Here is a 24398-nt window from a genome sequence, read left to right on the forward strand (position 1 = left end):
CTTATCCACAGAGCTCGCTCGACCGCTCTTAGGCTAATTTTTGTATTCATTTCTTTTTTGCTCATCCATGTTGCGGTTTGTTTGTTAATGCTTCAAAAAGTCACATGAAATAAAACGTAAGCCAGCCACGCCCCGCTGGGCTACAATGTTTGCATGTGCGATTGGCAATGCGACATCTTTATGGTGAGTTCAGAATGTATGTAATATTATTATATAGCTAACATATACATATGTATATTGCCTTTGCATATCCGAGCATCTAATTAATTTGTGGGACGCGCAGCAAGTTATGGCTTTTAATAAACATGACCGCTAAGCCCTGGGGCCGGGAGTGAGCGTAGATTTAATGGGCGATGGGCAATGGGCAATGGGCAATGGGCGATGGTTGAAGGGATATAAAAATAAAAGGAAATGACGCAGCGAATGCAATTTTGTCCTGACTGTGGCAAGGACACGCGTATTACTCAAAAAGGAATTAACTGCGAAACCCCGACCCAAACGCCCCATCCCCGACGAAACCCAAGCTTCAAGCAATGGTCCAGCCAAATCAAAAAGTAGCCCAGGACTTATGGCATTTGTTGTCATTGTTGTAGTTGTTGTTGTCGTTGTTGTAGTTGTTGTTGTTGGTGGTGGGGGTGGTGGTGGCGCTCGTTATTGGGCCGTGCACGTTAATCCTTAAATCTGCCCAAGTGCTGGCAATGGCATACTAACAAAAAAAGAAGAAGAAGAAGAAACGAAGTCGAGGCGAATTGTTTGCCAGCGAGGGGACGCGGCCGGACTCGCACACACACGCCACGCAGCCATTGAATGGCATTGCGTATACGCCACATTGTACGTACTTTGTACGTATACGCAATATGGCTCCACTTTCGTTTTAATATGAATGCTAATAGGCTAAGTCTGGATTTCAGCACAGCACCCACTCCACTCTCCGCTGCTTCAGCCTTAAGCCTAGACGCATAGCTCGAAATGTAATTTCCCACAATTTTTCCTCACTTTGCGTACACAACAGCAGCAGCAGCAGAAGCAGCAGCCAGACAAAAGGACCAGTTGGAGGGCTGAATGCTCGGGGGGCATGCCGGCAGTCTAGGTGGCAACAGGATGCGACTCTGGACAATATGGCACTGAAGGCTACAACAGCACAACGCACAATGCCCGGACCCATTTTTATCGCTTTTCATGAATGCTGTGCTGTGTGACCGGCTTATGTTTTGCAGTTAACCAAAAGTTGATGCCAAGCCAGGCAGCAGGCAGCAGGCAGAGCAGCCAAGCAGAGCAGTCAGCCTGAAGTGCCTGCTGCTTCTCAGTGCCACTGCCTTGCTCCCAATACTCATTCCTCCATCTTCCTCACCCAGTTTGCCTCTTATACGTTTTTCGACAGCAGAAGTATTCCCATTGCCATTACTTGTATCGCTTGGCCCTCTACTTGCATGCCGGCCATTTAATATGGCCTTACTTGTCCAGCCATATTTAAGGATGGCCATGTGTCAGCAGCAGACACGAAACGAGGCACGATTTCTAATTAAAAGCACGACACAAGCTTTGTACATTCATATATGTTTATTATATTCATATTCATCATATATATGTATATGTGTCGAATCTTTAAGTCTATCTAATATTATTTTCGTATAATAAACTAGATCGTTTAAGTTTTTCTTTCCTTTATGTTCACCTTGATTAAGACGTATTATATGGAAACTTGAGTTAGTTACACTTAGAAAGTCGTGTTGAAATCGTCTTTGATCGTATTTTAGCTTGATTAGGTCTTGCTAAGCATTTTAATCAAAGTATGTAAGCTTATTTAATGTTAAGTTTTCTAAATGCCCAGTAAATCGAGTATTATCATGTTTTTATGTAAACTGTATGTTAAATCTTGATACTGATGTAAATCGAATATTAAAACGTGTTAATAATGCTCTAAGCACTGTTAAGCTTGTTATAAATCGTATTTAATTGCATTAGATGATAGCATGTTCCAAGAAATATTTAACGACTTCAGTTGTGTTAAGTCCTATAAAGTCCTGTTAATCTTATGAGATCATATGTAAAATGCTTTTGACATGCTCTCAGTTAAGCCAATTCGCGCCGAGCTGACTCTACACGTCTATGCAACAGATCATAATAAATCGTCTTGAATTATATTAAATCGTATATTGTAACTTGAAAGGCGTTACAGGTCGTGATAAGTCGTGTCTAGACATGAAATGTTGTTCAAAGCTAATCCAACGGTGTGATATGTTGCGTTAACTTCCACAGAAGCCTCTTAGGTCGTGATTATGTCATGGTTACGTCTACATTCTCGTCTAGACATAAAATATTCCATAGACATTCCCATCTTCTTCTTCTATGAGTGCTTTTCCCAAAAGAAAGTCTTTTGCTCCAAGTCTAGTACCAAATTGTGTTAAGTCGTGTTAAAGCATTTGCGAGGAAGATGATTGTAGTGTTGAATCATTAATCAATTAGGCAGCGCAGATTCTGTTGGCGTTAATTGAATTGTCAAGTCGTAATAAGTCAGTTAATCCCATGGCGATATTCAGCCAAGTCATGCTTGGTGTTCGTGTCAGCTTTATTTATTTATTTGCAACAGGAAACCGAACTTTAAAGCCTATATAGTGAGAGATTCCCATCTATGTGGCACAGTTTGTTATCGCAACACGAACAACTCGTGTTAGGGCAACACGACACGAACACAGCTCCAAGCACCCAAAATTCACCTAGAGAACAGCCACACCGAGGCATGCTTTTGTTACATAATGCAAGCACAACTGACCCACATATATATATATACATATATATGTACATTTATATGGAATGAGAGTCAGATCTTTGCTTGAGCTATCTCTGGCCGTTAACAAGCTTGCACTCTAATATAACACATTGTTGTTGCAGCCATATACAGTGATGTCTATCAGTGTATTTACGCCGTGTCGAATCCGGGCCGTGCTATAATTGGCTGCTCACAGTGCGTTTTGAGATTGTTTTGTGCCTCAATTTCAATTTGAGATAAGTGACATTTCGTTGCATTTTAATGAGGCTCATTTCATTAATGTTTCAGCTGTTAGCTGTTCGCTGTTCACTCTTCGGTGTTCGGTGTTCGTTGTTCGTTGTTGGCTTTTTGGCCTTGGCCCCAGCTTCAACTTATCTGTGCGTCGTAATTGAGTGCTAAATTTTGCGCTGCGTCGGCAGAAAAGTGAGCGCTGGGCAAAGACAAAGGACATCAATGTCCTGGCAAGCACAGAAAATGTGTCTAAACAGCGTATTTTACGAATGCATGGAATAATTCGGCAAACAACATGAAAATATATACATATATAGGAGAGAGCCTACTTAAATAATTCGAGTGTTTGCGCTCGCTCAGGTCACCCAGCCAAAGGGGCGTAAAACTTTTAGCATTAAAACCAGCCGCAACAACAGTAACAAAAACAACAACAACAACAACAAAGCAAAAGACCGCATAAATGCTACATGGCATTTCTTTACTTTTTTTTGTTCACAAACAACTTTAAATAAAAATCTCTTTTCAGGGTAATGAAACTGCAAAAAGGCAAGCAAGGACAGGCCGAAAAAAAAAAGAAAAAGAAAACCGGAAAGCAGGCGAGCAGCAAACAGCGTGGGTGTCGACTGACAGAGAGAGAGAGAGAGGCGTGTGGTTGGGTGGGTGCTAGCAACTGCCACCTGCATGGACTACACCTGCTGACAAAGACATTTACTCAAAAAGTTTTTCGACGCAAAATAGAAGGCAGCAACAGTGCCAACAACAATAACAACAACAGTTAAAAAATAAACGCAATTTATGAAAAATATTAGGAACTCGCAGTTACCCTGTAAATTAGCTAAGAATAGATATTGAATTAATTAAAAAATATACAAATACAAAAATATGAGTTAAATAACACAATTTTGATTAAAAGAAATTTGAGATAAATAAAAAAAAAATTATTATAGTAAATTAATTAAATAGTTTTTGTATCGCTCAACATATATTTGAAAAATATACAACAAAAGAAAAATAATATTATTTTAAAATTCATTGTAAAATATTTGTTTCTTCTGAAAAAAAAAACTTGGGTTAGATTCATACATTTTTGTAAAATACGCTGAGCTTCTCAGAAATATTATTAAAGATTTAACCATAAATCAAAGTGGCTCATCCAACTATTACTGAAAAAAGATTGTAAGATGCAAATATTTTAATGTATTAAAGCAAATTTCAAATTGACTAGTGTAAGCACTCATTAGATGCTTCAAAAACACTTAGTTGCTGTTAATTAAGAAGAAGCAGAAGAAGCGCGAAACAAAAGTTTCAATCAAGTCCTGCTATGAAGGAACTAAAGTTAAAATCAAGTTTTGTGTAGAGAAGTTTCCAGTAAACTAATGAGAAGCCAAGAAACCTTAAGAAACGCTAAAAGAATATAGATACAGATACAAGCCATATATATGTATATGAACATTATGTAGAGCAATTTAAGCTAACTGACTCCAGCAAAGAGAAGTCATTGCCCCACTTCGGGCGAGCAGCAACAACTACAAAATTTGTGCTATGTTAAAAGCTATGAAACTACCAGGAATTTCGTATTTATTATAATAGTTGATGGTATTACATTGACCCAGTTTGCAAGGCTACAGGGTATGCGAATAGCAACAATGGCAGCAAGTACCTTGGTATACTGTGATACGATGGCATGACAAACATTTTGGGCGCAACGCCCGCGTTCATTTTGCCCCATTAGAGCGAGCGAGAGAGAGAGAGAAAGAAGTGGGAGGGAACGCGCACAAAGGACGTCTTTTTCATTACCAAGTCTGTCTTTAAAACATAAAGTGAAAAAGTAAGGAAAGTCAAGGATACGCCATCAAAAGACGCCTCGGTGCCACTCGCTCTCACTTTTCATTTCACTTTTGCCGTTTGTCGTTTTTTGGCTGATTTTGGCAGCAGGTGAAACAGGTGAAACAGGTGAAAGTGTTGCCACATTAATTTGTTGATTTTGGTTTGATTTGATTTCATTTATTTTATTTGATTTTTTTCCTATCAGTATTAAATGTCATAAATTTGTATATTTGATATTAATTTCAGGTGCCAACCGCAATTGCCGAGTCTAAGCAAATAATCAGCTCTGCTGCCAAATGCACAAAAATAATAAAGCATTTTAAATGATATACAACTAAATATATATGTATCAATTCGAATATGCAATATATATTTACATATATACATATCAAATGTGAAATTGAAACAGCATTCCTCATTTTGAATTAAAATACTGCTAACTAATAGCCAGTTGAATTGAATTGAATATTTAAAGAGCTGTATCATTTGCTCAATAATTCATATGCAAATCCAATAAAATTATTCATAATTTTCCTCATATTTGTTTTGCCTTTTGACAAACTCTCATGCGGAAAAGCACAAAATTAATTTGCAACATAGTTTTCAGCAAATACAAATTTGTAATTAGTCGCTGTATAATTTTACAATTCGATTGAAGGAAGAGAGAGAAGGGGGTAAAGAGGGGAAGGGAGTGAGAGGACGATACACTAACAAAGAGGAAGAGAAAGAGAGAGGGAGATACATGGAGAGAAGGCATAAGGTAAAGGAATAAGAAAAATAGACTTACAGACCGCGATAGAAAGAGAGAAAGGGACAGATAGAGACAAAGAGGCAGAGACTGAAAAAGAGAGAACCAGACAGAAAGAGAGGGAGACAGAGAGTGTGAGAGAGAGAGGGGCAGACAGAGAGAGAGAGGGAGAGAGAGACAGAGACACAGAGAAAGAAAGAGAGACAGAGAGAGAGAGAAAAGAATGCGGGTAAAATGAAAAAGACAGACATAGAGAAAAAGAGCTAAGGTTAGGGAAAGTGGCAGAAATAGCCAAAGAAAAATTTTAACTGACAAACTTGTGTAGTATTTCTTTATAAAATATATATTTATACTAGATTATTATCAATAGACAATTTTCAGAGCACATCAAGCTTACCATATTAAGAGAGAACATTAAATAGAGTCAAAATCGCAACAGTAACCTCACTATCCTTCGAAAGAGAGGAATGCTACCGATAATCCACTACTATTATTATAAACTAATATTATTTGTCTACAATTAATAATTGTGTTTATTTTGAGCTATCATCCATATATATTTTAATAAAACAATGAACTATTTCCCTAATTTAAATACTAAATCATAGTAAAGCCTGCACTAATGAGAGCTTTGCATTTTTTACACATTTAATACAAATAATTTCAAATGCAAAAAATTTGTGTGCACGACTGGACAAACATTTAGCTCACACAAATATTTGATATTTAATCTGACAATATGTTAAAATATATGTATTATAAAAAGCTGGGAGAGTTAATAAAAAAAATTGAAATAGTTCTCAGCACGTGAAACCTAAAACAAATATTTGCACACCCACACAGACAGAAGGTGAAAGGTATGTGTGTGTGGCTGTGTCTGTGTATGTATGCATGTGTGTTTGTGCATGTATGTGTGGTCATTAGCCATGGACACCATCGTAATGAGACGAATGAAATTCTATAACAGGAGCTTACAACTTAAGCTAATTACGTGGTACACGTGAGGCTCTGATTTAGCGTTTAGCATCGCAATTAAAGGGGCTCTGCGTGTGGAGCCTGAATGGAGAGTGAATGGGCACGGTGGGACGTGTAGGGACAGGTGAGTGCTATAGGGTATTTGGCTAAAGCGAAAGGCTTATCATATCAAGAGCAGCACGCAACCAACCAGCAAAGTAAGCCATATATGAATGGCGACAAAGAGCTAAACAAAAAGCTAAAAGGCTGCTGGGTATGCATGACTCGCAGATGCTCTGTACATAATTCAATGTATACTGGTTAATAGAATATAGATTTTTTAAGCTTTTGATAAGTAGGGAAATATTAATATTAATATTAATAAGTTGTATAAAATTAAGTTATTAAATTAAGTATATTGGTTTTGTGCATGTCCGTCTTGTTGTCCGTCCGTCAGTCCGTATGAGCACAATTTATTTCAGCGCTAGAGAAAATTCTACTAAAGCTACCAGCGCTTTCAAACTTACAGGGTATCAAAAGCAAAATAATAGAACTTACACTAAAAGCAATAAAAAGATATCACACAGTGTAGCGTGTATTCGACTAAGAGATACTGTGTACATTGTTTTAGGCCTTTGACTGAAGAATAATCACACTTTCTAGGAAAAGCCTTGTTTAGTTTTAAGCAGAAATAATTACTTAATCTGTTTTACAAGATTCTTACATCACGTCACTTCCCTTCAAATATGCAAAAGTTTAAATAAATCGATATAGAAATAATATACATTCTCTTCTCATTAAAGTCTACTTTTTTTTCTCAGTTACAGGGTATTGAAAGCAACAACAGTTTATGCAGCCGAGGTGGCAATAGTTGCTGCGTGCAATAGCAGCAATAGCAGCAGCGTATGAACCACAGAGTGGGTTCACTGAGGTTTTAGCGCCCCAGCCGCAGCCACAGCCTAACGAAGCGCTCGTGTTCCAAAAGTGCAACAATTAAATTTAATTACGAGTGTCATAAATATGCCAGACCATACCACAAACGCACACACACACGCACTCACACACATGCAGAGCGAGAATTGCAACGACAAAATAATCAAATAACATGCAGCAGAAGGAAACTGCAGGCACAGTAGGCGCAGCAGGCATGGGTTAGGGCATAGGTAGGCGGAAAGGGGGCGGGGCTGGCTAAGGAAGCAGTAGCAGCGACAGTGGCAGCGACGGTGGCAGCAGCTGCAATAGATCCAATTGCCAGTGAAAGCCTCTCGGCCGAAACTCTAACCAAAAAGCCAGTGGAAACAGCGTGTAAATTAGCAGGGCACAAATTAATTATTCAAAATGTGCGGCACTTGAATGAGAAAGGCAAATGCAAATAGAGTGAGGCAGGCAGATAGACAGAGAGAGAGCTAGAGTGAGTGTGAATGAGAGAGGAGTGGAAGAGAAGAGCACGTACGTGCTATCTATAGATGTGTGTATGCATGTGGGTGTGTGTGTTTGTGCAACTGCAACTGCAACTGGTACGCCTAATTAGGCATAATTAAACGGCTAAGCATAGATTTTGGAGCTGAAAATGTTGGTGAGATTTGCATTCACTTCAGTGTGCCACAAATGTGCCTGGAGCCACAGCATAGATATCAGCAAATTGACTAACAGAAGGAATAAAATATGTGACATAAACCATATATATGATGTATTATAAGGGACGATGATGAAAGAGTTTAAGAATGGGGAAAATGAGGTCACATCTATTGAAGTAGTTGTACAGAAAACAGAACAGATCTTAGACTCTCTCTCTTTCTCTTTCTCCCTCCACTCGCCAAGAGAGATAATATATACAAGTATATAATAATATAATAAAAATAATAATGATAATGATAATAATATAATATAAAATATAATATAATAATTACGCTCAGTCATATGCAGAGCAGTCCACCAATCCAAAGACCTGCCATACTCCATTTGCTACATTTAGCCGAAAATAATAATTATAATAACAAATATACAATAATAATATTAATACGATTATTAAATAACGTTCAGTCCTATTAAGCACAAGCTGAGCAGTTATCTAACTCCTGCCCCAATGCCACTTCCGACTTTTATTGCTTTCGGCCAAGGACTCGGGAATTTGCTGAACTTGGGTACTTAATTTCTTACGCTGAAATTGGGTAGATTCTTGAGACAGATTTCTTTTCATGTAAGCTGCGTAGCCTGCCTTAAATATAGTCATAAAACATACCAATAATTGAGTTGAGATAAATCTAATATTATCATGCTTCAATTTATGTATAGTCTCTAACATTTTTCAAGAAATTAAAGAAATTTCGGAAGAAATTAAATTAACTTTTAAAAAGATTTCCCCTAGAGATGAAAAAGAATAAATATTGCTGAAGCTAATATCTTAACTCATTAGTAGATCTTTGTTTCATATCAAAGTTCTGTTGTATTTTTATTTTTCTCTCTATTGTATTATTCTCCTATACATATTCAAGAGCTAAAGCGCACACACAAATAATCAAAAATAATTCCAAGAAATTTGGCATTAATGCTGAATCAAGGATTCCCATTCTCATTAGAAAATTATAATGCGAATTCAGCTGGAGTCGTGTAACTATATTTAGTTAAAGAAAGCCAACGGGGCGCAAATCAAGATTTCATATTTTTCTTCCTTTTCTTCGTCTTCTGTCCTCGTTGCTCACAGTGTTTTTGCTCAGGTTTTTTTCCGTAGGAGGTTTTCATATTTGCACTACATAAGTATTTTCACGCTCATTATGCGCTGGCCAGCTCTCAATGGCGCTTAGCGCAATTACCTGGCAGTTAGTAGAGCTGGAGCAGGAGCAGGAGCAGGAGCAGGAGTAGTAGCAGGAACAAGATACAGAAAAAAGGGCAGGTAGGTAAGGGAAGGGCGCTGGTTAGGTTTTTATTTGTGCTACGATTTGAGAAACATTTATTTTACTTTCTTGCTGCTGGAGCAGGTCCTTGCTTGCTTTATTCAGCTGGCCGCAAACAAAACGTTCGTGGCTCAGCGTCATAATGAGTGCAAATTTATTGGGTCATTTGGAAAATACGAGTAAAAATCTACTAGAGCTCTATCCGCTCTCCTTTTCTCTATGGTCTTTCCTCTATATATATATATGAAACTGTAGCAAAAATAAAAATAAAGAAAAACTGAAGCAGCAGTTGCTTATTATACCATCCAGCCAACGGGATTCTTGCTGGTTTTTTAATTAGTCAATAGCCGAAAAGAAAAGCGCCGATAAGAAACTGCCAAGCAGTTGGCAAAGACACAGCAAGAGCAAGAAAGAGACGCAGACAGAGACAGAGACGGAGACAGAGACAGCGATATGGAAGAAGAGAGACAGCTGAAATGAAAATGAGCTGCGGAAGTGAAAAGTGCACGGGTCCAAATGAATTGCTATGGCAATGGCAATGGCCAACAGTCACTTATAAAAGTACCCTCACACTCCAGGAGTTTATGGAAAAGGCGCCAGCTGCCGGCGCTGTTGCCGTTACGTATTCGGCTAGCTCACATTACGTGCTTGTTGAATTATTTATTATTAACGCCGAATGTTAAATCGCAATTAACCATTGCGTCCATTTTGCCTTTGTTATGCCAATCGCTTATTAATTGCCTGGCAACGCATTTCACATAATGCACCAATTTTCACAATTGCCAATGGCCAAATAGTTAACCCGCCCATTTGGTTAGTGTATGACTAACAGTAAATACCCTGGAATTAGTTGGATTCATACTAGATTAAATTGAATCAGTTCCTTCATTATTAAAGTACAATTTGAAGTGAATCAAAAGTACTTATCCGTTAAGCATGGCTTGAACAAAAGTTACAGAATGGTTAAATACTTCTTAAATCCTCTTTTTATCCATCAATTTTTCATATTTGGTAATTTGGAAATGCCCATCACATTTATAAGACGTTTATTCCTTCAATTTCACATCAATTAAAGAATATTTTTAGCTAGCCCATACAAATAGTTAATGAATTTACCAATTTATCCATATATTTGGTTTAAAAAAAGAGACAACTCTAGTTGGCTTAAGTGATTGATAGAGGGTTATTATTATTATTATTGTATAAGTAAATTGTAGACATTCACAAATAGTCCAATTATACTACAGCTAATTCAGATACTTTGATTGATTTAATTGATTGATATCGCATTGTATGTTAACGGGGTATATTGGTTTTATAGTTGCTTGTTGTAATTACTCATATTCTAGTGGTCCAATATTCCAGTATTCTAGTAGTTCAGTATTCTCCTTTTTTTTATCATTCTAGCATTATTGTATGCTAGTATTCTAAAAGCTAATATTAAAGTATATTTCAAATATTTTAGCATTCATTCTACAATTCCATTGTTTTAGTATTCCGACATGCTCAAGAATTCTATTGTTCTATTATTCTACTATTTTTTACTATACTCTTTTACTATACTCTAGTCTCTCAGTATTTAAGTACTTTAGAGTTATAGCATTTCATTATTATAGTAATTATGTACTCAAGATTTCTAGTAGATTCTGGTATTTTTATATGTTTGTGGTACACTAGTATACTTGAATTGTAGCATTCTAGTATATTCTAGTATACTCTAAGTAATTATCTACTATAAAATTCTATTTAACTTGTATATTATATAGCATTCTTATATTGTGGTATTCTAGTATATTCTAAGCACGTTTCTACTATAAGCATATATATTTACATATATCAGGGTAACTCTTGGTCTTGTTTCTAGCATTTATGTCATTAATTGTGCAATTATTATTGATTACATTAGGCAAAGCAAGTGCCCAGCGTATGCGTGTGCGTGTGCATGCGTGTGTGTATGTATGCCTGTGTGTGCCTGGTTAGTATTTTGGGTTATTTGCTGGCCAATTGGTCGGCGGCCACAGTTGCCATTTGGCTGCAATTATTTACATTTTGTCATTATTTTGCAACCAAATTATTTGTGGGCATGTTTAATTAGCAAAATTCATGTTTGAATGCTTTAAAACAATTAGCCCCAATCGCATACGCGCTCGTACACACACATACACACGCACACACATGGCCACATGCTAGTAAATTAAAGTGTATACCGAGCCGTTATTGACTTTTGGCCAACTAATGAAGGCTCTGTTCTGTTAGCCAAGAGCTATTTGGTTCAATAAAATATAAATGATGGCAAACTGCATATGTGGGTATGTGTATGTGTGTGTGTTTGCATGAGTGTAAATATGCCACGCCCACGCGTGCAATATTTATTTATAGGGCTTTGACTTTCAGTTAAAAGCGAGCGCGACCGCAGCATTTCGACGGAAATTAAAGGCTGCATAAGGATTTATAGTGTCACAGACAGAGAGAGAGAGAACGAGTCAGAGAGAGAGAGAGAGGGAGAAAGAGAGAGCAAAGTATGATCATTTAAAGTCGCTTGTGGACTGCGCATTTCTGACTTTGATTTACGTATATATAAATTATTTGCTCAACAGATTTATATTTAACTGAAATATCCGTTTAATTTTGGGTATTTAAAGAACATTAAAATGTAGAAAAATCTAAAAAAATGTTCTTGAACAAATATCGATATAAAAGAAACTTGAGCCGAATGAAATGTTTTCACTTGCACAAATTAATTAAAGTCCCTTAAGTGGAACCTTGGACTCATCAGCTCGCCCACTGCAATTGCTTATGATACTCAATTATTATATGCAACTGCAATTGAGGCAAATAAATGCGGCTCATTAAGCAGCCTGCTGCAAAGAAGTTGCTTCAATTAAGCGGAATGCAAAGTCTTAAACTACAAACAATTTGCCAATTAAGTTTCTTCACATTGAATGCAATAAAACTTGCAAAGTTTTCAAAATAGTGGAAATGAGCTACAATAAATTATGAATAATTGAAAAGTTTGCATCATTGGAAACAAGTATTTAAAAAATTAAAAATCAAATAACACTAATTGGAGATGATTAACAGTCTATAAGCTATGCTATAGATACTATATATACTGCAGCATAGTAAAGTACACTCCACTTATAAAATTTATTAAAATAATATCCATAGAGATTCCTCTGCTGATATCATTATCTAGTTGCCTAAAAAAATTGTTTTAAATATAAATGATAAGCATTTTAAATATTAATATTGATTTCTTAAAACTTGCAGCACAAACGCAATCCCTTTAACTTTATCCCATAGGGCAGCATCGGGATAAATTCCAGTTTAATAATGTTTTACATCAGTGCAAAGGCTTCACATTATTTTACATATTTGTATTTTTGATTGATTGCTCGTTGCCTCTGGCCAATAAAATTTAATAAATCATAAAAGTGCAGTCATTAAAATCAAATAAGATTCTTGCAGGCCTCCATATCAACTGCATAATACTCGCTCACCAGCTCAGTTTATTAAGAAAATTGTCGTTTTTCAGTTTATTTTGCAATGAAGCTTACAGTTCATATTGAGTTCAAAACTCTTGAAGATAGAGATTGAACTTCCTAAGGAAGAGTAGTAAGTCAGTAAATCAGACGAGAATATACATAAGTTATTACTTCAATTTTAAACAAAAGCCCATATACTCCACTAGCTACCCGAGCGAGTATTAACAAAAAAGAAAAGAATTTCAAATGAATTTAATTACAATTTGAAGCCCTTTGAAAACTCAAAAATGTTTTTCCAATATCCATACTTCTGTTGACACTGAGCCAGGGCGAATGCGGGCTAGAATTAAATACTTAAATCAAGCGAACATTTATGCGGACTTGCAGGCTTAACACTTTTTATTCAACTATTTATACATATTACAGTTATAATATACATATATATAAATAAATAATAAAATAATTTTTTCATTTTCCGGAAAATCTGCTCAATAAATGGTAACGAAAAAAAATTGATAAAATGATGCGGAAAATTCATATCTATTTATAATTAATTGTTGAGAAAAAAAAATTAATGAAAAAAATAACAAGTGAAATATATATAAGCGAAGCCAAAAACAATGCATAAAAACTGAGCTGAAATGATTTTAAAAATCTGTGGGTCTTAATTCATATTAATTGTGCAGGCTGAACGATTGCAATTCATGCATGGATGACAAAAAAAAAAAAAAGAAAATAAAAAAGAAAAAGTTGGAAATTCGTAGCGAATTTATCTCACAACAAAAACGAGTCACAAATGAACCGACAATTGTATACCCTAATTGCCATAATTCATTAATCTTGATAACAACGGATAACATTTACAGAATAGTAATTTATAAGAACCTTGATCTTCTATAGTCCAAGCTTAAGTAATACTGAACTGATTTTTTATTTTATATATATTTTTTAATTATTTTATTTAATTTTTTTTTTAAGTGAATAAGCCAGAAGAGTTTATTTTCATCTAAAATAGTAATAATATTTAATAACTGATTTTCAATTAATAAAACATAAGTAAATTATGTATTGTGAAAGAAAATATAGCGACAAAAAAATAAGTAAATAAATTTTAAATTATTACTATTCTTATTACCTACTTAGATTTCTAAATATTTTATTAAAAATTTTAGTCAACTTGAAGTAAAAATTTATTATTAGTAATTTATTGTAATAATTGCTAAACATACTATCTTCTATTTATACATATCTAAATAAAATTTTCTCTATTAAAATAACCTGGCGAAATTTATAAATATATTGTTTACAGTCTATTTATATATATACACATATGTATGTATATACTAAATATTTTTTAAAGCCAGTCAAACAAAAACATCGCTTCCATTCAAACGAAATCTTAGCGAAAACCTCACATTGTCGGCATGCTCAAATTGTTCATAGACAAACTTCCTATTTTAGCAAGAATTTCGCAAGAATATAGGATTTTTTTCTGAGAACAATTGCGTTCATGTTCATGTGGCTTTTATTGGGCTTTTATCTGTATGTATGTGTGTAAATACATATAAGTTCGTAAGAATATGAATCAATATAAATACAAAATTAAATATATCTATAAATAAAATAGGACGATAAATATTTAAACATTAGGTCTAATAGAAATTCCTACCCATCAAATATAGTTAACTAACTCTTTTTTTTTTAATTTGTAGAATTTACAACTTGCAAAAGTAATTGTGTCTATGAACTATGTTTTAATTATTTAAATTTACGGAATACAAAAAAAAAATGTAAATTAAATTTTAATAAGAAAATATTACTCCCAATTATAATAAATATATATTTTACGATGAAAGCTTAAACTTAGATTTAATTTAAAATAATTCCAAATTACTCAGTTAAGTATTTTTATAGACAGCCAAAACGTATCACATTCTTAAACTAAAAAAAAAGACACATATATTTAAAACATATATTTAAAAACATATTTAGGTGTAACAAAGCTTATTAGAAATTAAAGGTATACCAATTACTCAAAAGAGTAAAATGCTTAATTTTTCGCAGCTAATATGCTATCAAGTCAAGAGCCCTTCAACAGGTGACTGACTGGCACACTTACCTATACTTAACTATAGCACGTACACACGCTCGTTGTTGTGGTTGTTGTTGTTGTTCTTGTTTATTGTTGTTTTTGGTTGATTGGTGTTGCTGCTCTTAGCAAAGTTTTCAACTGTTGCAAATTTCTGCTGTCAGCTTTGGTAATATTTATGGAAATGTGCTTACTTTGGCGCCAAGCAAGGAAACACTAAAACAGAGCCAAGTACTTGAGCACATACACACACACGCACGCAACACACGCACACAAATACACGCGCGCACAATTTACTTTGTTATATTTCCAAAAATTTCTTAAAATTGCCTTAATTATTTTTAACAAATTTTTTAGTATATTTCTTGACTTTTTATTGCAATTGTTTTCACCAACAATTTATTTTGTCACAAATTCCGGTGGTCGTCGTAGCGGGAGCCGCCGTAGCTGGAGCTGTTGCCGTTAGCTTATTGCCGAGAGCCGCTGTGAGAGGCAGCGCGAGAGGCAAAATTTTTTTGCGAATCAGCCGAAATCAACGAAAATGGGGCCAAAGCAGCAAGTGGCATTCACGCACAAACGTTTTCGTATTTTAAATTTTGATTAACTACAATATTTAATCTCTGCACAGATACCAAGAGCTGAGCTTAACTGCACTTCACGCTTTCACACGTTTGTTTTTCTTTTCTTCCTTTTCGTTTTGTGCGTAAAAATTTGTTGTTGTTTCTGCTTGCGAAAGTGAACTGAAGTTTGTGCCGTTACAATTGAAAGTGGCGTTGCTGCGTACCGTCTCGCTACGCGTTTGGTTGAAGACTGCGTTGGGTCGCCTCGTTGCTGCGTACGAACGGACCAAATTCGGTTCGGCAACCACTCGTTGATTCAACAGTTAACACGAAGCGCAAACACACGAAGCACAGTGTGACTGCTGCCGTCAGAGTGCGGGGTGGGTGAGCGTTGGCGAGGTTTGTTAACACGAACCGCGAAGTCTGTGAGACTAACCCAATGTAATTGCCATTACGATGCTGCTGCTGCCTCCATTTCGTTTGCTCTTTTCGTTCAGCATTCCGTTAGAAACGAGTGCGTAATGCGAAGAGAGAATGTCCCTTTGGGTGCATGAGGATATTAGTGTGTGGAACATGTGGAATGCATTGAAAGGGGCATTGGGTAAGCAGCGCAAATGATATATTAACAATAGAACCGAATTTATATTATATATTAGAATTAAATATAAAATGTCAATAGAAACTATTTTAAATTATTAATTTGAATTTCATTAAATTTTGCTAGCAAATTTGTCTTTTGAAATATATGATAAATTAATTTTAATTCTAAGTAACTTTAAGAATAGTATTTATATGATTTGTCATTTATATAATACAATTATAAGAACATGAGAAATGATAACACTTAAATTTGTCAAAATAAAAATCAAAGTAGGGCAACTTTCCCCACTCTCTTAAAAAATATCCCAATATGCACACTGCAGTTGCCGTTACTTTTAACTGAACCCTATTTTGTCTGCGCACATTTCCCAGCTTAAGAGCATGCGCTAGCACGCTTAAACTACCCCTGAACTTAAGGGCAATTTTCTCTTAGTGCACGCTTGTAGTCAAAGCAGATCATTGAAAATGACGGCGGCGACAGCCTCAGCCTCAGACAGCTTCAAGGCCGTTTGCCTTTTTCCCCCTTTCTCCTTCTCTCACTCACCGTCGTTCATTACAAAATATTTGAATTTATTTTTATTCACATTTTCTTCTTAGCGTTGCTGTTTTTGTTTGCGGGCCACTTTATTATTATTTTGTTTTGCTGGCAACTTCATGTAGAGAGCCATCTGTAAAATTAAATTTAGCGGCTGCCCAAACACACGCACACACACGCCCGTACACACACACACAGAGTGGCCACAGTCCATTGGAATATTCGCAGCTGCCCTCAAACTATTTACTCAGCCTCTTTAGCTCCCTCCTCATTCGCCTTGCCACACTCCTTCATTCTCTCTCTCTCTCTCTCTCTCTCTCTCTTCCACTCTCATAATGAATATTTATGAAGATTTAAAAAACATTTTCTTCGCCTCTGTTGTTTTATGATTTGCAAGTGTGCCCTTCGCTGCCCACCACACCATCTCTCTCGCTCGCTCTCTTGCCTTGCTCCGTGCCCTGTCTGTCTTCCATTCTTCTTTCTTCTTCAATTCAATGGTGTGCAAAGTTTCACTGATGGACAATGTCCTCAAGTGGAGCAAAAACATTTTAAGTATGTGTGTTGCTGTATCCCTGTATGTTTGTGTGTGTATGTGTGTGTATGTGTGCTGCTGCTGCTGCTGCTGCTTGCTGTTGTTTTCATTTTGCAAATGATTTCATTATGTGCTGCAGACGCTATGCCCGATTCGTGGACTCACGGCTCGTATACTTGATATTGCTTGTTGCCATCGCCGCCAAACGACAAATTTGCGTCCGTGCGGTTGAACGGTGGGTGGAGCGTGGAGGGCGATGGTGTGGGGGCGTGGTGTATGCTCCACTGTTGTCTTCGTGTAAATTTATTGATAATTTAATTTGACATTTGCGGTTGCTGATTGTCATGATTGTTTTCATGTTAATCTTATTGTTCGACTTGTTTTGTTTTATTTTATTTTTCCGTTTTTTATTCTCTCTCTGTTTGCCTCCTTCTGCTGTGTGCCTTTTTCATACACTTGCCGTGGGTGTTTTTAATTTGTTGTCCAAGCTGCAACGTAATTAATACAAAAAATAATATACAATCGATAAGTATCGATTCATAAAAGATCTAAAGATCATAAAAGAATCTAATTAAAGAGCAAATCATATTTTGTATATTAAAATTTAAAATACATAGCATGTGAAAGAATGTCAATAGAGGAATTTTTCATATAGCAAGCATTTTTTAGACTTATCGATAATTATCGATACAGTACTGCATATTTGTTGATCTCTCAACTAAGCTCACAAAATATGCAATAGATATTTTCAAATTGAAATAGGATATACTTTACTTTCGATAAATATCGATTTGCGTATTGTTATATGTTTATCGACAACTGTAGAAACAAATTCTACTTTTATTAATCGATTCAGGATATCATATATATATGTCGCATATATTCAAAAATGAGAAAGGACATAGTGTAGTATCATTTAGTAGGGAATAATTTGATAATATTTTCTAGCCCTCACGGCGAACTGAGCCTCTAAATGTTTAGCAATCAAATTCGATATCGACAAATATTTTCTTTTGTATAGTATATTAAAAGTTCGGCACTTCAAAGATATATGCGATATTTTTTTTTTCTATTGTTTTGTATTTGAAATAGGGAACGGTTATTTGCATTTACTTTTTATGTGCTTGTTGTTATTATTATTTTGTTTATTTATTCTTTTTTGCTTTTCTTTTATTTGGTAAAGGACGAACGCTTAACAACATCATCCATGGGGCGTGCTTCAGATATTTGCATGTTTTATGTGGACATGTTGTTGTTGTTGTTGCTACTCTTGTTGCTGTTGTTGTGTTTGTTGTTATTATGTGGCCTCCTTTTAAAGGCTCAACGTTGAGTCGCTCTTTAACTTTTGCTGCCGTTTGTGAACATTTCTTGTTCTTTGCTCTGCCGCTCAGTTCCCCTCTGTAAATGGGTCGAAAGGCTATATTGATCTTATTGGAGTGTATGTAACAGGCTGTAGAAAACGATGCTCATGGCATCTGGTATATAGTCTTGATCAATTTTAAACCCTCCGGCAGATCTCTCCTTCTCTGTTTGTCTGCCCATTCCTGCGTCCTTCCTCCTGTCTCTCCTCTCTCTCTCTCAGTCTGTCCCGTTTCTTCGGAGGTCAATCCGTCTGTCTCTTCTGCCTCTCAGTTCCAGCATCTGCCCTCCGCAAGTCCATCCGTCCGTCCATTGGTCCCATTACCGCTCCATGTCTCCGCCGAACTGCCTACTGTGTCCGACTATCTATCAGCCTGTCTGTTTATCTGTCTGTCTGTCAGTCTGTCTGTCTGTCTGTATTGGTCAGTTCCTCCGGCTGTTCGTCCTATGTATCCGTCCGTATGTCTGCATAACCATCTCCTTTTTCCGCCCGCTCGTCTGTCTAGCCCGTCGCTAGTGCCTCCGCTGTATCCGTCCGCCCACCTATCTCCATTAGTCTGTCAGTCTGTCCATCCATCTCTCCACCTGCCTACTTCACTCTCTATCTCTGCATCAGCTGCTTCCGTCCGTCTGTTTCTTTGTCCATATTCAAAATATTAAACAAAATCTGCTCTAATTAACTTACAGGGTATCTCCAGGGTCAGTACTCCTAGCTCATAATAATCTCACGTGCTCTATAATGCGCTTCTATTGTTTCGCAGGAAAAAAAAGAACAAAGTAAAAAAAAAAAAATTTGCATGTGAAAACAATGAAAATGGTCAACATAGGCAGCAGGCAGCTGGCAAAGCCGTTATGCCCCCATTTTGAATACCAGCCACGTTAAATGTAATGTTCGTAATGGCTATGCCAAGGTATTTTAATTAAACTATTTCCTGGCTGGACGACAGCATGCCATAAGCAGGACCACCCGCCACCCGCCAACCCCCAGCCCCAGCCCCAGCCCCTTTGCTAAGCAGCTTCAAAATTTGCACAAAATATTGAAATATTTATGCCACAAATACAAACAGAGCAGACGTACATATATATAGCTATATATGTGTATATAAGTATGTATATATGTGTATATGCATTTGCTTCGCTTCGTAATGCAATTTTAATTTCTTCTAGCACAGCAGGCGACAACTGAAGCCGCCTTTCGCCATCTTCTTCTTCTTCGTCTTCGCCTTCTGCTTCTTCTATTTTTGCTGTTGCCTGCCTCGCTTCGTTTCCGCTAGCTGCGCCATCATTTCCGCTGCTCATTTTTTTGACTGGCTATGCGTGAGTGTGTTGGTGTGTGTGCTAGTGTGTGTGTGTGTGTGTATCGCTTTGTTTGCCCCCATTTGATTGTCATGTCGCGCATTTCGATTGTCAGCGCCGCCTTTGAAGTTGATCAGTTCCAATCAGCTCCTGGCGGAAATTCCAACCAGATGCACCTTGAATCGAGCAGCAGAAGCAGCGCCAACAGCAGCAGCAGCAGCAACAGCAGCTGTAGCAGTTGTAGCACTTTGAATTTGTTGTTCTTATACCCTGGCTCCATTAAAATGTGCCTGACAACTGTGGGCATTACGAACTTCTGTGAGTGTTTAGCCAGGCTAAACAGGATATATGTAAGTATATTAGAAATACAGGTAGAATAGAGTCGTTATATTCATAATATTTGTCAAGTATCAACAAGTATCGACAAGTATCGACTACAAGTTTCCAGATTCAATTAATTTATATACTTATCTCGATTGTCTATCATTTATCAATTAATCGGCTTTTTGGGATCGATATCGGTAACGAATTTCTGGGTTTCCCGAAGCTAGTTCAACTGTACTTATCTTGATTATTTATAAGAGCAAATTCTAATATTTTAGTTTTTTTAAGCCAACAAATAAATAATAATTATCAATTCGTTAAATCGATATCGATACCTTAAATATTTGTATATATATTTTTAAAAATTCATTAAGCCTTTAGTTATTATTATATCAAAATCAAGAATGCATTTGCTTTTTCTTTTTGTAATATCTATAAATATGGAAAAAAATAAAATCGATTTATAGTTTTTTTTTTACTCAAATTAAGACCGTTTTTGCAATAATATTATGCATCGAAAATAAGCCCCAATAAATCATTATTTCATACTTTGTATCTAGTGCATTATTTATTATGAAAATCAAACTGAGATCAAGCAAAAAATAAAGACTTTCAGATTAAATTTTACATTTTATATAACACATAAAACTATATTGCTAACTATCAACACATATCGACACATTCATTACAATCTGTAGTAGAACCTAGAATACACTACAATATTAATATGCTCTTTACACAAAGTAGAGGAGTTTAAGGTCATGTTCAAAATTCGAAATATTCCTTACTTTTCAAACTAGTTCCTTGGAATCAAATTAAATCCGAAGGCAGATTTGGTTAGCTGCATGCAGGGTAACTGCTCGTCCATCATTCAGCTGGAACTTAAGTATTTGCTTTGCCGCAAGCAACATAAATTGTGGTTAGGTAGGTGAAACAACGCCTCAAGTTTTGCAACTGGCGCAAAAACTATGTATGCGGCAATATCAGCAAGGACCTCAAGAGCAGCGAAACGAAAACCGAAACCAAAACCCGAACCGAACCCGAACCCGAACCCAAACCCAAACCCAAACCCGAATCCCAAAAACCGAATTGAGCACCGCCCACATATGAAGTTGGCAAATGCAGCCATAAGGAAATTTCATTATTACCGCGCTTACACGCTAATGAAGCATGTAAAATGTCAATGTAGTTGTATGTAGCACTTCAGTATCTCTCACTATGTGAGTGTGTGTGTGTGTGTGTGTGTGTGTGTGTAGGTGCCTATGTGTGTACAAGTATTGAGTCGAGTTGGGCTGCTAGTTTTATTGCAAATGTGTGTAATGAATGTAAATTAGTAAAAAGTTTTCATGTAGCGCATTTTCGCATGTGGCAAGGAAACTAACCTGCGGCAGCCAAGGATAATGCGACCCGCTCATCTCCTTTCTGCATCTCTCTCCCTCTATCTGTGTGAATTAGAATACCAGGTAAATATATATATATAGAGAGTGAGCAAGAGAGGGAGAGAGAGTTAAGTCTTATGCTGCGCTAGAATTATGTGTGAGCTATGCAAAATAAAGTTTTTAAAAGAACTTAAACCAATCGCTCTCTCTCTCTCTCTTCCTCTCTCTCTCTCTCTCTCTCTCTCTCTCTCTCTCTCTCTTCCTCTCTCTCTCTCTCTCTTTTGAGCAATGACCATCTAAGCCAATTCTTATGCAAATGAGTCAAGCATAATAATATTATGCAAGTTTTTAAGCACTACACCAAATTGCGCTTTTGCTAACTAATAACATTTAATGGTCAACACAATTTGCCACTTTAACCAAGTTTCAGCCAGCGAGCCAACTGACAGCCCACCATAGAACGATGATTATCTGAAAGAAAACTCTATTTAAATGTGATATCAAACAGATACTTTAATACTCTAATTTCTTATTAAAGCTTCCAATTTTTTGATAATCCTATTCTTCTAGATAACATATTTAGATATAGTTTTAGTTCTTCTATATAAGATCAGGTGTGGAATTGCATGGCTCAAGATTTAGTTATAACTTATAAAACTATAAACTTATAATATATATGAAAGATATAGTCTGTAATCTATATAATTTATCTGCGTAAATTTATCTGAATAAATTTACTTAAGAAATATGCATTAAATTAATAATAAATCTAACAAAAATATATTTAAATGTTTTGTAAAAAAATAAATAGTTTCAATTATTCTTAAATATACAAAATTAAATGAATTATTTATTATATAATCCTAATCAATTAATTTTTTAGAGAAAAATCAAAGTTTTTTATATGTAGTAAATAAATTCTGTATGTATTATTCATTATAAAAATTAAATTAAATAACATATAATATTATTATCTCATTATATATAAATTAAATATACTAAATATAAATATTCAACTAATTTTAATAACTAATTTCAAGCAATGACAAAGAAAGGAAATTAGAATTAAATTAAAAAGTTATATAATTACTAATTCATTTAAATTCATTTTCATTGAGTTAACATTAATAATTATTTACATAGGCATGCATACATAGGCATCTGTACATAGAATTCAAACCACTTGACTTCTATACTTATTCGACTGCGTTTGAGATAGAGAAATAAATAACTCTAACTGATTAAGTAAAAAGAAAATGCACCCTATAGCATAATTATGTGAGCAAAGCTTAGAAGGACAATAACTTAATTAGAAAGAGATGGAGTGAAGGGAAAAGTACATCTAGCACTCTCGCTCAGTCACCCTCTGTCTCTGTCTCTGTCGCTCTGCTGGGCTTTAAGACAACAGCTGCAAATTGTAAGATACGCTTAGTCTACGAGCCTCGAATATGCAAAACCCAAATGGAACAAAGCCCCAGATGGACAGCCAGACAGGGCGACAGAGATGATGATGCGGATGCTGCTGCTGCTGCTGCTGCTGCTGGACCACATCAGATGAGAGGGCGGCTGGCTGTGTGGCTGGCATGCGAAGTGTGGCCCCTGCTCAGCATTAAAATAAGCAAAGTAAACTAAACAAAATTCGTTTATCAACGCCAGCGCAAGCAAAGTTCAGCCAAGGTGCAAAATAATTTGTTGCAATCAGCTTAACTGAAAGCTGGGCCAACTGCTGCAGGTAGCAGCCAGCACTGCCACTGGGCGTGGCGCACACACCGACACATACACTCACACACACAGTGTGAGAGTGAGCGAGAGAGCTTGAGGCTGGTAGCAGCCGGGGCAAGTTTTCAATTTAGGTTGAATTATTATGACCTTAATTAACACGTCGTTTCATCATCAAATGCTGCACTACGTCTTATGCTTTTGTTGCACATTTTTGGCATAGCCGCGCCCCTAGACGCCGCCGCCCACCTGGACGCCCGCCTTGGCTGATTCGATTTTCTGCAGACATGCACTTTCCCAGCATCCAGTCCTAATCCCCAAATAACTGTTGCTTCAGGGTTCGATGCTCTATCTCCGGTTATTCACTCCCGCACTCACTCGCCCTTACTGTCGTCCCCTCACTCAAGGTGTCCCTGCAAATTTTTAGTGTTTTAATTAAATTTTAACTAGCATGAGGCTCTCGATGTGGGTTGCACTTCATGCACCTGCTAATTGAGTGCCCGGAATGTTAATTGAAACGCTTCACAAAATGTTTCACTGTGGCTGTGGCGTCATCTTTCATGTCAAAACTTAGCATTGTGTTTGCCTTATGATTTCATTTTTAATTTCCCCAAGGTATTTAGCAAACGAAGAAGAAGAAGAAGACGAAAGTGAAAAAATAGAAATATATACTTACATATATATTAAATTATATCAAATGCGACGCAGCGCTCGTCCAGTCTCAGCTGACCGCGCCAAGGCGCTGGACATGCGTCCATGTTATTTCACATGTAGTTGTTGGCAAACACACACACACACACTCAGCGCCTGAGTGTGTGTGTGCGTGCTTGTCTCGGTTTCCGCTTGGCCAAATTTGTTTACACTTTTTGTGTCCAGCGCGTTGCCCACTCATAATTTAATTTTTAATACCCTGCGAGCAATGGGGTAGATGGAAGGGGGTGGCATCGTTTAAGGAAACTTTCCTTAACGAGGATTTACCCTGTCACTCTGTCAGTATCTCTGCTTTTGTAGCCCCTTTCGCACGTCGGCATTTCTATCTCCTTCTCTTTCTAAGTCTAGAAGAAGCGCTATTTACTTCTCCTAGAACGTTTTTCTC

General features: G+C 36.4%; 1 protein-coding gene across 2 annotated transcripts in view; it reads right to left on the minus strand.

Annotated features, from left to right (window-relative positions):
• The window catches only part of LOC108608984 (lachesin), a 184671-nt gene extending 168845 nt beyond the window's left edge, over window positions 1–15826 (minus strand). Inside the window, exon 1 of one of the 2 annotated variants that reach the window (XM_089461692.1) lies at window positions 15029–15826. The gene's annotated coding sequence lies outside the window, so the exon portion shown is untranslated. The remainder of the gene's footprint in view (window positions 1–15028) is intronic. The other variant, XM_089461695.1, reaches the window with a different exon arrangement.
• Window positions 15827–24398: the final 8572 nt, after the last annotated feature.

The sequence above is a fragment of the Drosophila arizonae genome, chromosome 2, assembly GCF_054131065.1.
Source record: "Drosophila arizonae isolate 15081-1271.41 chromosome 2, UAZ_ARI_1.0, whole genome shotgun sequence".
NCBI classification, from domain to species: Eukaryota; Metazoa; Arthropoda; class Insecta; order Diptera; family Drosophilidae; genus Drosophila; species Drosophila arizonae.